The sequence below is a fragment of the Homarus americanus genome, unplaced genomic scaffold (assembly GCF_018991925.1).
Source record: "Homarus americanus isolate GMGI-L3 unplaced genomic scaffold, GMGI_Hamer_2.0 scaffold52627, whole genome shotgun sequence".
Taxonomy (NCBI): domain Eukaryota; kingdom Metazoa; phylum Arthropoda; class Malacostraca; order Decapoda; family Nephropidae; genus Homarus; species Homarus americanus.
In genome coordinates this window covers 126253-143503 of record NW_024723866.1, presented here as the reverse complement: position 1 = coordinate 143503, position 17251 = coordinate 126253, and positions in this window count along the sequence as shown.

Here is a 17251-nt window from a genome sequence, read left to right as displayed (position 1 = left end):
TGACGGGTACTGAACGACGTCAACAAATCCTGACGGGTACTGAACGACGGTAATAAGTCCTGACGGTACTGAACGACGGTAACAAGTCCTGACGGTACTGGACGACGGTAACAAGTCTTGACGGGTACTGAACGACGTCAACAACCTGGACGGGTACTGAACGACGGTAACAAGTCCTGACGGTACTGAACGACGGTAACAAATCCTGGACGGGTACTGAACGACGGTAACAAGTCCTGACGGGTACTGACGACGGTAACAAGTCTTGACGGGTACTGAACGACGTCAACAAATCCTGGACGGGTACTGAACGACGGTAACAAGTCCTGACGGGTACTGAACGACGGTAATAAGTCCTGACGGTACTGAACGACGAATAAGTCCTGACGGGTACTGAACGACGTCAACAAATCCTGGACGGTACTGAACGACGGTAACAGTCCTGACGGGTACTGAACGACGGTAACAAGTCCTGACGGGTACCGGAACGACGGTAAGTCCTGACGGTACTGAACGACGGTAACAAGTCCTGACGGGTACTGAACGACGGTAACAAGTCCTGACGGGTACTGAACGACGGTAACAAGTCCTGACGGGTACTGAACGACGGTAACAAGTCCTGACGGGTACTGGACGACGGTAACAAGTCCTGACGGTACTGAACGACGGTAACAAGTCCTGACGGGTACTGGACGACGGTAACAAGTCCTGACGGGTACTGACGACGGTAACAAGTCCTGACGGTACTGGACGACGGTAACAAGTCCTGACGGGTACTCGACGACGTAACAGTCCTGACGGGTACTGGACGACGGTAACAAGTCCTGACGGGTACTGGACGACGGTAACAAGTCCTGACGGGTACTGACGACGGTAACAAGTCTTGACGGGTACTGAACGACGGTACAAAGTCCTGACGGGTACTGACGACGGTAACAAGTCCTGACGGCATGAACGACGGTAATAAGTCCTGACGGGTACTGAACGACGGTAACAAGTCCTGACGGGTACTGAACGACGGTAACAAGTCCTGACGGTACTGAACGATCGACCAAGTCCTGACGGTACGAACGACGGAAAAAGTCCTGACGGGTACTGACGACGGTAACAAGTCCTGACGGGTACTCGACGACGGTAAAAAGTCTTGACGGGTACTGAACGACGGTAACAGGTCCTGACGGGCACGGACGATGGCAACAAGTCCTGACGGGTACTGGACGGCTGCAACAAATCCTGGACGGGTACTGAACGACGGTAACAAGTCCTGACGGGTACTGGACGACGGTAATGTCCTGACGGGTACCGAACGACGGTAACAGTCCTGACGGGTACTGAACGACGGTAACAAGTCCTGACGGGTACTGGACGACGGTAACAAGTCCTGACGGGTACTGACGGCTGCAACATATCTGACGGGTACTGAACGACGGTAACAAGTCCGACGGGTACTGGACGACGGTAACAAGTCCTGACGGGTACTGAACGACGGTAACAAGTCTTGACGGGTACTGGACGATGGTAACAAGTCCTGACGGGTACTGACGACGGTAACAAGTCCTGACGGGTACTGGACGATGGTAACAAGTCTTGACGGGTACTGACGATGGTAACAAGTCCTGACGGGTACTGGCGACGGTAACAAGTCCTGACGTACTGAACGAGGCACAAGTCCTGACGTACTGAACGACGGTAACAAGTCCTGACGGGTATTGAACGACTGTAACAAGTCCTGACGGGTACTGGACGACGGTAACAAGTCTTGACGGGTACTGACGGCGCAACATATCCTGACGGGTACTGAACGACGGTAACAAGTCCTGACGGGTACTGGACGACAGTAACAAGTCGACGGTACTGAACGACGGTAACAAGTCTGACGGGTACTGACGATGGTAACAAGTCCTGACGGGTACTGGACGACGGTAACAAGTCCTGACGGGTACTGGACGGCGGTAACAAGTCTGACGGGTACTGGACGACGGTAACAAGTCCTGACGGGTACTGGACGACGGTAACAAGTCCTGACGAGTACTGAACGACGGTAACAAGTCCTGACGGGTACTGAACGACGGTAACAAGTCCTGGACGGGTACTGAACGACGGTAACAAGTCCTGACGGGTACTGGACGACGGTAACAAGTCTGACGGGTACTGGACGACGGTAACAAGTCCTGACGGGTACTGGACGACGGTAACAAGTCCTGACGGGTACTGAACGACGGTAACAAGTCCTGACGGGTACTGAACGACGGTAACAAGTCCTGACGGGCACTGGACGACGGTAACAAGTCCTGACCGGGTACTGAACGACGGTAACAAGTCCTGACGGGTACTGAAGGACGTCAACAAATCCTGGACGGGTACTGAACGACGGCAACAAGTTCTATAAATTTGGACGACGGTAACATTTGTTTGAGTTCTATAAACCAACACAGAAGACCCGTTACATCCAGGTGGTAGGCAAATTCCCCCAAGAGTCTGTGAAAACCAGGCAGCAATATCTGCAGTCAGCGCCATAATGGGGTTCTCATGGGGGGGGAAAATACCTGCCACCAAGTAGGGAAAAAGGTGGTGGGGGGGAAGAGTCGTTCAGTAAGTCAGTGAGGATGGGCGAGGTGAGCTTACTAATGCAGCTAAACGAGGTCAAAGGTCATTGTCAGGGAATGGGTAGGGGGCAAATTTCGCATCACCTGAACACTAACCCCTCTAACACTAACCTAACCTAACTCAACCAAACCTAATGCTAACCTAACTCCATGCCCAAGGTATTATTGAGGCAGTTATATTCAGGTGAAATAAACTGGGGTGTTTAATCTACAGGTTGATCTTAAGTTTATACATTGTAATTTATTCATAGCCTTCTATTTTTTAATTGAAAGGCCAAAAGTACTGATGTTGAAGAGAGAGACGCCGTTTGGCCCCGAGTAAACATACTGTTACCGCCCAGGAAACCTTCTCTTGGCCCAAGTTATTCTTCGATAATATAGCTTCTTCTTCTTCTTCTTCTTCTTCTTCTTCTTCTTCTTCTTCTTCTTCTTCTTCTTCTTCTTCTTCTTCTTCTTCTTCTTCTTCTTCTTCTTCTTCTGTTGCCCTTTATTCTTCGTGTTTTTTTTGTTGTTTTCCAATTCTTCTTCTTCTTCTTCCACACACTTCCTTCCCATCTACTGTTAATATAATAAATACCTAACACAACACAGTCTAATACCAAAACATTAACCGAGTCACGTATTACACTCGTCTGAGACCGCCAGCTGACCTCGATAACTCATCTACATAACAATTACAGAAATATTTGTAGTATATACGGTGTTCAACTAATTGGATCACCTGAAAATTAGGGTGCGTAATCTTCAGCAAAATCAGCAAATTTCCGCTGGTAGTATAACTTTCCCTCGTTTATATAATGCTTATAAATATTACATAATCATCAACAGACTTAATATAAACTATAATTGAAAATCATTATAAAGGGAAGAAAAAAAAACAGTTAAAAATCCTAATATTATCTATTCTAAGTTCAAAAATAATAAATAAATATTAAATAACTAACTTATTTTGTTAATTAACGTATGTATACTGCTACTATTACTACTACTAATAATAATAACAATAGCTGCGTCATTTCGGAGACTTGGATAGATAATTATATCATTAGCCACAACGTGTGTGAGAGAGTCGACAGAATTTATCTTATCTATTTAATTTCGATAATAATGGCGACACAACAGCATTTAAAGACACTAAAAAAATTACCCTAATATAGACCCAAATTCTTTAAATACGTATTATATATAATCTATATATACAGGTTAATAGTCAATTGAGACTCTTTCAGACATAGGAGAGTTGGTTGTGTACACCCGTAACAGCTGCTGCAGTGAATAAAAACGCTTGAGGCAGCACAACACTGGCGGACGAACGACGCTTATCACGATATCTCTGACCCTGACCTTCAAGTCTCTGATAGGTAGCGGTGATCAAGGGCCTCTCGTCACGACACACACACACACACACCAATTGCCTGGGAGGGACACGAGCAACCACTATCATGTTTACCAAATACTTACATGGTTTATTTAGACTTAATTAAGAACCTATAACTCCAGGTTGTGTATAATGCTAAAAAATAATAAACAAATAAATGTAAAAAAAAAAAATAAATAAAACAGCGAAATATATGAATAAATACGTATAAAAATGAATACCCCAACTTAAAAAAATATATATAAAAAATACGAACCTAAAATATCATTAAAAAAAATATAAAAAAATTTCTCTGCACAAAAACACAAACATTTATGAGAACAATAATGTTTTAGACCCGCTTGTATAATTCACGTAATAAATGGCATCGGCGGCAACTACATGACGGGTGTATCATCCATAAAATCAAACGGAGCGAGACTATTACTGCTGATGTGAATAATTTACGTAATCCATCCAGTTATAAGAGTCCATTTATAGTCCATTTGTGTTAATCTTGTGTAATGATGATTATGATGATGATGATAATAATGAATAGTATGTGTTGTTATTCTTTATATTTACTGAATATATATAAATTAGAAACATTCCACTTCTTTATTATAAGTTACTCAATACTTGCAAGCAGGTCAGGTCGGATTAGGTTGGTTCGTTTAATCAATATTAGTTTAACCCCACAGTGTCCCTGGTGGTGGCAGCTCGTTGGAAAAAAACAATATTCTTTATTTTCTTAGAATCCCACTGGAATTTTCTTCTCTGTTTAAACCATCGACTTTGCATTCTATACAAATCAACACAAACCACATTTGTTACAGCCCCACCATAAAAATACCAGGATATAATGATGGCTCCCTGCTCCACAATCTACACAGCCACTCACACAAAGAACGCCGCAATACGAGCCGAACTTATATCTGATTCATGCCACAATCAATGACACATCAATGTAAGTCATGTAGCAGAAGCATCGCCAAAACCTTCCTCTCTCTCTCTCCATCGCTTGGGTAGAATGCCATCGGTCGCTATTTTATCTCCTAATAATTCAGCCTTATAACAACCGGAAGGCCGCACACCAAACGCCCCTTAACTACACCCATTAGCCGCATCAGTACGCCACCATTAGCTGTAGCCATTTCCCAGTCTGTCCACAATGTCGGGTGAATTATTACAAATCGATAAAACACGGCGACTACACTCCTGGAATTTCGCCGAGCCCTTTCAGCTTCCCCTCCCCCTCCCCCCGAGTCTGCCAGCCGTACGAAACTCCACTAACTCACTCAAACTAAAACCCTTCCAACTTATAAATATAATCTTTACTTTATTTTAAATTTATCATGATTTTTTTTTTAAATATCACCATAAATTAAACTAATATTAAATCACAGAGGTACAATAACCACACAATAAAAAACCCATAAAATTCCTCTAAATTACGAATCAGTAACCAGTTTTTTTTTACATTACCGTTAAAAAAATACATAAGAATTAAAATCCCACAAAACCCAATACCGTGAACGAACCAACATCACGTTCAACTCATAGTAGCCAAAATGATAACGCAGTCCAATTATTACGGGCGACTATAGCGGATTTTATCACCGTGTGGGATATATAAGATCTCAATTGTGGGATCCTACATTCTGATACGACCACAGCGTTTACCCTTCCCCCTCCCTCCTCCAGCGGTTACCCTTCCCCCTCCCTCCTCCAGCGGTTACCCTTCCCCCTCCTCCAGCGGTTACCCTTCCCTCCCTCTCCCCACAGCGGTTACCCCTTCCCCCCTCCCTCCCCTCCAGCGGTTACCCTTCCCTCCCTCTCTCCTCCGAAAGGTTACCCTTCCCCTCCCTCTCCCCTCCAGCGGTTACCTCCCTTCCCCCTCCCTCCTCCAGCGGTTACCCTTCCCCCTCCCTCCTCCAGCGGTTACCCTTCCCCCTCAGCTTTCATCCCATCATCCTACCACCCCTCCTGGCTTTCCTTTGTCTGTCTGTCTGTCTGTCTGTCAATCCAGGTGTTTCAAAGTACAGTACCTAACCCCTCTACGATAATTAAAAGCTCTGTAACACTATAACAAAGGTCCTATAATCATGGCTTAGCTAAGGTGAGCGAGGCAGTGACCAAGAATAGCACAGGGTGGCCAGTTAGCGCTACACACGGTATTGCCAAGCGCTAAAACTCTGGGGTCCTTGGCGTAGATGTACAAAAAGGTTCCTACGACATATATTTCTTGTAAGTAAAGATTTAAAACATTTACCTAACTAATTGACTTTCGGTAGAACACAATATTTCAACTTAGGGAAATTAGCATAAATATTCTACTTTAACTAGATATGTTTCTTTAACTCTACCTTAACTAGTTGGGTTCCTTGGGCCGAGGGAAAGGGAAGGAGAGAGGAAGGAATAAGGAGGAGGAGAGGAAGAAGACGGAGGAGAGGAGGAGGAGGATATGAACCACTGATGCTGGGTTCATTTCCGGTTTGAAAACCTAACCGAGAAAGTTTTTATCCAGGACAAACAGGAAACTACTGGAGGTACAAACAATCATCTTCGTCCTAGGGGAAAATTGAGGGCCAACGGATTTGTTTTCTAGGATCAACAAGAACTTATGGAAGTAATTGGTCTTCTTCGTCCTGGGGAAATTGAGGCCTATCATTTTTTTCCCTCCACGGTTAAAAGAAACACATTAAACTAATCCGTCTTCTTCGTCATGGGAAAAAAATGGGAAAACCATTTTTTTTCAGGGCGAACAAGAACCTGTGAAAGTAATTGGTCTTCATCCTAGGGAAAAAATAATGTCCTGGCCAATAATCTTTTTTTTTCTCTAGGATGAATAAAAACCCGTGACGTTTCGGGAAAAGAATCTCTCCCTTCATCAAACCATCAAACTGTCCGAGCGGAAAATTTAGTCAGTGAACCGCCGCGACTCAGTGGTGATGGGGCCACACCATACACCACAGCCCTCGGACCATCACCATCTGTAACATCACCATTATCACCATCACACTCACCATTATCACCAGCTGTAAAATTAACCCCATAATTGTCATCACAGTGTTTGACCGCTACCACCAAAATAACCTGCATACAACCACCATCGCTGCCACCACCATTGCTGTCACTACCCTCAACATTAATACCATCAATATCGCTATCACCACCATAGCTACCGTCCACACCACCACCACCATCACTATCATCGATTTTTCTACTCAGGTTATATAACGCCACCACCGCCACCACCACTAGTTGCACCCCTACCGCTATCACCACTAGTTGCACCCCTACCACTATCACCACTACTTGCACCCCTACCACTATCACCACTACTTGCACCCCTACCACTATCACCACTACTTGCACCCCTACCACTATCACCACTACTTGCACCCCTACCACTATCACCACCACTCTGCAACCCCCACCCACTCTCTGCACCCCACCACTCTGCACCCCCACCACCATCACCCACACCAGCTGCACCCCCACCACCATCACCACCACTGCACCCCTACCACCATCACCACCACTGCACCCCCACCACCATCACCAGCCACTGCACCCTCCCACCATCACCACTACTGCACCTCTACCACCATCACCACTACTTCAACCCACCACGATCACCACCACTTGCACCCTCCCTATCACCACCACTTGCAGCACCTCCCACCATCACCACCACTAAAACCCCTACCCACCATCACCACCACTTCTGCACCCCTACCACCATCACCACCACTTCAACCCACCACCACTCACCACCAGCTGCAACCCCCACCACCACTCCACCACCACTCTGCAACCCCACCACCAGCAACCACCACTCAACCCACCACCATCACCACCTCACTCAACCCACCACCACTCCACCACCACCTGCAACCCCACCACCACTCCACCACCACCTGCAACCCCCACCCACCACCCACCCACCACCTGCAACCCCACCACCACATCACCACCACTGCAACCCCACCACCATCAACCACCACCTGGCAACTCCACCACCACCACCACTCTGCAATCCCCACCACTGGCCACCACCTCACCTGCACCTCACCACCATCACCACCACTAACCTCACCACTATCACCACTACTTGCACCCCTACCACTATCACCACTACTTGCACCCCTACCACTATCACCACTACAACCATCACTTTATATTAACTCCTATAGTCTCAAGATAATTCAAATTACCTCGACCTTAAATTCAGCTTAAGTTTTTGCATCATCCGAAGATTAGACACCCCAGCTTATTTCACCTAATGATTAAACACCTCTAACGTTAACCTAAACTAATCTCCCCCTTCCTCCCTAAATAAGCTGATGAAATAAGCTGAGGGTGTCTTTAATTTCCAGGTGATTCAGTTTATTAATATACAAACATAAGAAACAGTCAGACATTTCACATAATTAGACAAGTGTTTATTGAGGAATAGTCTAAGCCAATCAGGAGTTACAGTAGACCAGCCAACAGAAGCGGTCACAGTACCTCACCCTGGAGTCTGCGAGGCGAGCAAAATATCCCCCCCCCCCGTCCACCCCTTCACTAATGTCGTTTTTACCCGCAATATTTACTTCACTTGGGGTAGACGCCAAGACCAGAGATATCTTAAAGGACTCCGGTGATAAATTATTAATATTAACATACATACATACAACGCCTGTATTCTCCCCAAACTAACGTATGCGTCACCAGCCTGGTCGTCTTCTCTCAACTCCACCCAACAACGTCAGCTAGAGAAGGTACAGAAAAGGGCCTGCAGAATCATGCTCGGCACAGAATACTCCGGCTACACCAACGCTCTCTCCACCATGGAAATGCCATCCCTCAGTGACCTCCACCACCAAGCACTGGAAAGGTTTGGCAGCCAACTAATGCACCACCCTCGTCATCGCCACCTCCTGCCACCGGCAGCCCCCCCACCCACCTCTCGCAGTCCGCCACTACAACAAAATTCAGCCCATAAGAGCCCGCACCAATAGATATAAGAACAGCACCATCCCATCTATTGTTAAAATAATAAACAACTCCTGATTTATGTACTGTACAGCCCTGTAAATGTATTCAACGCATATTATATCATTATGTCTAAATCAAATGTAAGTCTGTATATTTTTAGTCACCGTCTCTATTAATAAACCGTTTACATATATACACACATTCTCCACCGACCAGCTTCTTCCTCTTCGGCCATTAAAACCTCCTGCGCTGGCATGCGCCCTCCCTCTTCCCCTCTCCCTCCCTTCTCTCTCCCTCTCTCACCTCCCTCCACCCTCCTCCTCCTCCCAACGCTGAGGCAAAATCGGTATTAACTGGTATTCAATAAACAATTTTAACCAAGGAATTGCCTGAATTGTGTAAAACTGGGATTACATGAGGGGTTATAGATTCCATTTCGAGGTGTGTGTATGTGTGTACAATAAACCCTCACAATCAAGCCTTCAATAAAAGAACAATTACTTAAGTGAGAAGTTCCCCCCCCCCCCCGTTGTGCCAAGCCTCCAACGTCAATCAAGGGATGGGATGCGAGTCTCATTTGCATACTGTCTAATTACAGGTGAGAAGCCGGACTCCACACCTAGTATGAATTAATCCACGAATGGAACTTGACCGCAACATTATAGGTAATTCGATACTGGATTATAGACCAAGTATAATTGAACCCAAGAAGGAAATTTGATGATTATAAAGGATCACCTGAAGATTAACCCCCCAAGCTTAATTCAGTTGATAATTAAGCACCCAAACGCTACCTGGGGAAAGAGGGGGGGATTAGGTTAGGTTGGGTTAGGTTAGGTTAGGTTAGTTTATAATATTTAAATAATCAGGTAAAATAAGCGTGGGTGCATTATCTTCAGGTGATTCCCCCCAAAAAATAAACAATAAATAAAAATATAAAAAATAAGTCATAAGTCAACACATGTTTCCACCGCCCAAATCCTTACTCACAGCGGCTGGAAAATAATAACGTGGCCAATACTTCAAAGTCTGATAAGTTATGATGCTTTTTGTCCCGGAAATCGGTGCCCTGAGAGCTCTTAGCCACGCTGTGTTTGACCCGGACGAATCGTAACCAATAAATGTTTTTTTCTTTCTTTTATATACCAGGTAAGGAAGTGTGTGTGTGTGTGTGTGTGTGTGTGTGTATGTGTGTGTGACAACGCCCACGCGCCTGAAAAACGTTTATATACGTGGGTGACAACGACCATGACAACATTCGTGTGTGCGTGACAGAGATCGTGTGCGTGACATCGTTGGTGTACACACGAGACAAGGGGCGTGACGGTGAGGGCGGAGGAATGTTACCTTACCTAGTGACTGGTTTTTCAAGTTCCGGCCTAGAGTTTGCTCTGACGTCCGCTGCCACATCTCTAGGTATCTGGCCATATTTCTACTGCCTGGCCACACCTCTAGTACCTGGCCACACCTCTACTGCCTGGCCACACCTCTAGTATCTGGCCACATCTCTCTCCCACTACTATTCACCCCCATTTAACCTCCCCAACTTTTTATCATTCTTCTTGCCCTCCTCAACCACCCACTTGCCTTCATCTCTCTCCCCCTCTCTCATCTCCCCACACACCTCCACACTACCACCCCTCACTTTGCACTCCTCCTCCCCTCCATTCTGCCTCACCTCTCCCCTCACCCCTATTCAACCTCCCCTCCCAAACAACTCTGTGACCTACCCCTCACTCTCCTCCTGTCATCACTGAATCCTATCTCCCCCTTCCCCTCCCTTAGTCCCCACCCCTATCGCCCCTTTCCCCTTGTCGTCAGTAGATAGTCGAGGGGATATGAATATTCAAGTCAATTATGATTGCGTGTGTTGTTTTGAGAGAGAGAGAGAGAGAGAGAGAGAGAGAGAGAGAGAGAGAGAGAGAGAGAGAGAGAGAGAGAGAGAGAGAGAGAGAGAGAGAGAGAGTGAGTGTGTGTGTGTGTGTGTGTGTGTGTGTGTGTGTGTGTGTGTGTGTGTGTGTGTGTGTGTGTGTGTGTGTGTGTGTGTGTCCCTCAGGAATATACCTCCCCCACACTAAAGGCCTGGTTTTGTAGATGGGACAAAACAAATTATGGAAACACAAGCCTATGAGTCTCCCTTCCTCCTCTTCTCCTCCTTTCCTCTCTCTTCCCTTTCCTCCTCCTCCCCTTCCCTTCCTCTCTTCTCCATACTCCTCCATCTCACCTTCCCACCCTCTCTTCTCCCTTCCCTCCCTCTCTTCTCTCTACCTCCCTCCTTCTCCAAAGTATATCCACAAATCCACACAGCCATGCACCTAGATACCGACACATCCACACAGCCACCCACCTTAACTGTTGGTGTGTGTGTGTGCTCTTGAGAAATCGTGACAGAGAATTTAGATCGAATTGTACAGTCCCCTTCACTAGTGCGTTTACAGGAGCTCAACAGGTTTTGTGCAGTGTGGCAACGTTGTGTTTGTTTACATTCGACAGAAGGCAACTCGCAATAGTAAAATACTATAGAATCAAACTAAAACAATATTAAAACAAATATCTCAAAGATAATTATGAGTGGAATGTTTATATGACGAGCCCCTGTAAACGCAATAGTGAAGGGGACTGTACAATTCATGTGCAATATCTTATTTTTAAAGGCTATATTACATTAATAAGAGAGAAGACCTAACCTAACCTAACCAAACCTAACCTAAGCAAAATTTCCTGTCTTGAGCAGAAATCCAAAAATTCCCTGACCCTTTTCCAGAATTTTAAGAAATACGATTTTCCCTGACTGAGAACCCTGTAACAGTGTGGTGGTGGTGGTGATGGTGTATAATGGTGTAGGTTGTGGTGGTGATAGTGTATGATGGTGTAGGTTGTGGTGGTGATAGTGCATGATGGTGTAGGTTGTGGTGGTGATAGTGCATGATGGTGTAGGTTGTGATGGTGATAGCGCGTGATGGTGTAGGTTGTGATGGTGATAGTGTATGATGGTGTAGGTTGTGGTAGTGATAGTGTATGATGGTGTAGGTTGTGGTGGTGATAGTGTATGATGGTGTAGGTTGTGGTGGTGATAGTGTATAATGGTGTAGGTTGTGGTGGTGATAGTGTATAATGGTGTAGGTTGTGGTGGTGATAGTGTATGATGGTGTAGGTTGTGGTGGTGATAGTGCGTGATGGTGTAGGTTGTGGTGGTGATAGTGTATAATGGTGTAGGTTGTGGTGGTGATAGTGTATAATGGTGTAGGTTGTGGTGGTGATAGTGTATGATGGTGTAGGTTGTGGTGGTGATAGTGTATGATGGTGTAGGTTGTGGTTTTGATAGCGCGTGATGGTGTAAACTGGTAAGTGAAAACCGCGTCCTGTGAATCGATTTTTTTCCCAATAAACTAAGAATAAAAAAAATGACACTTTAATTATATAAATTAGATAGTAACTCAGCCAGCGGTGGGAAGCAAGTGAGAAGAAATTAATTACTGTATTTTTTATGAAGCCAAAAAGTCGATATAAAGTTTTTCCATAAGGTACAAAGTTTACTGTGATAAAGCCGTCACTTTTGTAATTACTTGAGAACTGTTGCCACCACCACCATCACCACCATCACCACCATAGCCTACATCATCATACACCATCACGACCTACATCACCACACACCAGCACCACCACAACTTACATCAGCATCACCACAACCTACATCACCATACACCAGCACTATCTACACCATTATCACCACCACACCCACACACCAGCCTATTGAAGCTATAGGTGCTGATGGACACACACACACACACACACACACACACACACACACACACACACACACACACACACACACACACACACACCAGTGACCGTAACTGACAGCTGCACCCACAGGCTTCATTACCTGCTTTTAATAACCTATTATCGTCAATTATCACCCACGCTAACTACTGCTTACTCTACATGACAAATGGGCCTGTGTGTTTTACCTGAGGACTGGTGCATGTGTGTCATCATCATCATCATCATCATTACTACTACTATCATCATCATAATCATCATCATCATCATCATCATCACCATCATCATAACTTCTATCATCTCATCATCATCATCATCATCACCATCATATATATCAAGAAAATCTACATTACCTTTGAGATAAAAAACAGAAATATCCACAATAACCCACATAATAAGCCATAACCTAGACCTACTTACCTCTTAAGGAGCTCACCATCCACCAGTCCCAGAATACAGTAAATAAATAATACAACGTTCCACCTAAACCCTCACTGTATACCTCCACCTACACGGTACCCTGACAGTGAAGACGATCCGTGTTGTACCAGAACAGCGTCAGGTAGGTAATGGCCCTCATCATACCACCAACGTCCTGCACTGAAGCCAACGAGCAACTATTGTTTTTTTTTTTTTGACCATTCTCATCCCCTATAAAACTCCTTCCCCCCAAGCTAACTCCTACAAAGGTTCTCCAATAATCCAGCTGGACTTTACACACCATCGTGGAAACAATCACCTCGGGCCTAGCTAGAAGGAAGACAATAACAGGAAAAAAAATCACCCATTGAGGAGCCGCTAGTGTTCCATAAACCTGAATTCTTCGATACACAATGACCTGTTACGGTGAATTGAAATGGGTCCATCTGTTTCTGTGGTACTTTACTCACACACACACACACACACGTATTCTCTCTCTCTCTCTCTCTCTCTCTCTCTCTCTCTCTCTCTCTCTCTCTCTCTCTCTCTTACAAACACACACACACACACACATGAAAACGCACACAGAATTTAAATGCTTGAGTACGATGTCTTAAACACTGTGGACGTATATTCTATTCTTATTATATGTTCTAACACCCTCAGTCTTCACTATCTTGACACTACTGTAATATTCACTATAGGAGAAAAATACCTAAATAACGCCATTGAAACTTGGATGGGTGAGGTTTAGCACTGTCTTCCTTGGCAATTAAATCCATATTACTTTATTCGTGGCGTAAAGTCGTAAAATAAAGACAATTATGACTTCTCTAGGTTACTATATGATGAAAACCTGAATTTGTAATGTTTATGTTTTGTTAGTAAAGGTAATACAGCCCAGCTTATTAAACCAGCCAAACGCCACATCGGAGGGAGGGGAAGGGGTGGTTATGGTTACGTCGCAAATCACATGCACTGGTCTTCTCACACTGTATATCCACCAGAGATGACATCATGCCCAGTGTAGCATAATTCTGGGATATATTACGGTATGGGAGAAAGAGTCAAGCTGTTTTGAATGACAAATTTAATGATTTTGTCGTTTGTGGTTGAGAGATACAGCTTAATTCTGCTGTCTCAGATATTTCAATTATCTGGGTTGAAATGCTGAGGTACGTCGTCACAACGCTGAATGTTTGCGATTCAAAATTTGACTTAAAGTTATGATATTCACTGTGTACAGTCTTAAACAAGGTCAATAAATAAGGCAGTTGAGGCCCACCTGGCTAAAACACGGTGTACCATAAACAAGAGTGGGCAGCGCATGTCAGGGAGGGTATATGCTTTCAACACACACAACCGCCTTAGCCTAGTTCCTACATGAGCAACACATGTTAATTCTCACCTCAATTCGTGTTAACAACAATTTCTAAGTTTTTCTAATTTCAATCTCGCCTTTAATGTTGAGTAATGATCAAGGGATATCTCTAAGTCGTGTAGGTCATGAATTAAAGCGACAGCTGGTATCTCCTGGCAGCTAGCGCACAAATGACATCTCGCGAGCTTTTGCCACAAGTTACAACTGACAACGTCGGCGGGAAATATTCATCTCTAGCGTCTCGGGCAACGATGATCAATTGGATACGGCGATATACGATGAAGTGCGTAAACATTGCGGTTATCTGTCAGTTCCCAAGGTGACAGGGGTTGACAGGTGTTCGTACCGGACGTCATAACTCAAGTTTTTGTTTACGGTGTCGTCAGTTAGCAAGGCAGGAGGGTGGCGGCGCCTGGCAGTCCGCGCACCGCCCTCCTCCACACCACCACCTCAGCCCACCACACATTCTTCTATAATTACTATACTACATGCTCCTACAATTGGGAAGTGACCGTGTAAGTCTGAGTAGAGCAGGATGGCGGGAAGTGAGTCAGGGGGGAGGGGGGGATATGTACGGATACGGTTATTTTAACTTATGTAAGGGTAACATTATATTGTCAGTTCATTTGAGGTGATGGCCGTGTTTTTACCCTCGAAACCTCATCGTCAATATGCTATAAATATCTAAACAGGGTAAATATCACCATGGTAAAATATTTCCTGCCAAGAAGAATACAGCCAGGGAATTTGTGCTATATTTTTGGCAGGGTTAACGACCTGAAACTTTGGTGAAGTATGATGTAACTTTGAACCTAATTCCACACCCAGAGTCATGAAACAAGAAAAAGTAAACGTACAGCTTAAACGTACGGATAAAAACATCTTATATACAAGGTAGTGAGATCCACGAGTCGGGGTAACGAGACGAGGACACCTTGTATTGTTGTAAGGTGACACAACACCACTCAGCCACACTGTTACCGACACACAGTTAACACTTAGCTTTTTTTCTTCTTCTTTATAGGTAAATAACAGAGCGTGGAGACATATGTTATAGTCCTATATTAACGTTAACATAATTCTAACATCATTTTTATATCAACATCACTTTATCTTTATAAATTTATGTCTTTTTCTTATATTTCAACAATTTCAACATAACTTTTTACATCATCAACAACAATATCATCTAATAGCTTAACGTCAACTATATATATAAACAGATTCATTCCATAGCTGAATAAATTTATTTTATATCAACGTAATTACTTGACCTTTGACCCCCCCAAAAATCCCTCCAAGACCGTAATGCAATCAAGGTTGTGTTAATGATCTGTATATAATACCCCATCAGCACAAAAGACAACCAAAACAACAAATTATCATCGTATAGTTCCTAAGACCCATTTAAAGCAGTCTAAAACATTTAATTTCTCTATATTAGATAATCTTCCTCCTGGGTTACCTGAAGATTAGTACCTTCAGCTTAATGTCACCTTATTAATCATTCTAATGGTAACCTAACATAATCTCACCAGTCCTAACCTAACCTAACAATACCTTCTCTAAACTAACCTAATCTGACCTGTCCTAACCTAACATCACCTGCCCTAACCTATCATCACCTACCGTAACCTACCCTAACCTAACCTAACCTAACCTAACCAATCATCACCTACCGTAACCTAACCTAACTAAACACGACACACTCTAACCTAACCTAACCTAACTAAACACGACACACCCTAACCTACCCTAACAACAAAACAGGATTGCCAGTGTTTATGACTTGACAGGAAGAAGAGGAGAAATATCAAGCTATAAAATGTCTCCCCCCGACAGGATGAGAGACAGAAAAAGGACCAATTATTATGAATTACATCCAGAAAGATACAATTTTCATCAGACAGACAGACAGACAGACACATGAAGATTAGACACCCCAGCTTATTACACCAGAATAACCACCCTAACGCTACCTAGAGTAATTAGGGTATAAGGTAGGTTAGGTTAGGTCAGGTCAGCGTTAGGTTAGGTTAGGTTAGGTCAGCGTTAGGGGTGGTTGATGTTCAGGTGAAATAAGCTAATGGGGTTTCTAATCTTCAGGTGATCCAGATGATTAACACGAGGTAGCTGTTGTTCCCATCAGCCAGTCATCACGGCCTAACAATACAGCCGAGACCACCCACCATCACACTACTGATGAGTCTCGTGGGGCGCTGACTGACTGACGGTGGCGGTGACGGAGGGAGGGCGAGAATAGCTTCGTCAGAGAGAGCAAAGAAAATGATGATGTCTTATAGTAATGATGATGATGATAGTGATTATAGTGGTGGTGATGATGATGATAGTGATTATAGTGGTGGTGATGATGATGATAGTGATGATAGTAGTGATGATGACACTGTACTGGATGGTGTATAAATGATGATACATTAGTGGTGGTAGAGTGACGGCTGATGGTGTTAAGTTACAGATGAGAGTACCAGAGGTGGTGTTATTGTCACTCATAGACTTGACAATGGTGGCAGCTGGTAATTTACATACAAGCAGTTAACGGAGATGTAACGAAAAATGAACATAACAGTGATACCAGAGATGTGTTAGTGATGTGTTTTGAGTAATGAAGATGGAGGAGGAGGATGTGAGTGAGTGAGTGAGTGAGACATCAACAATCAGGTGGACCATAACATCAAAGCGACAACTGCAGCATCCGAT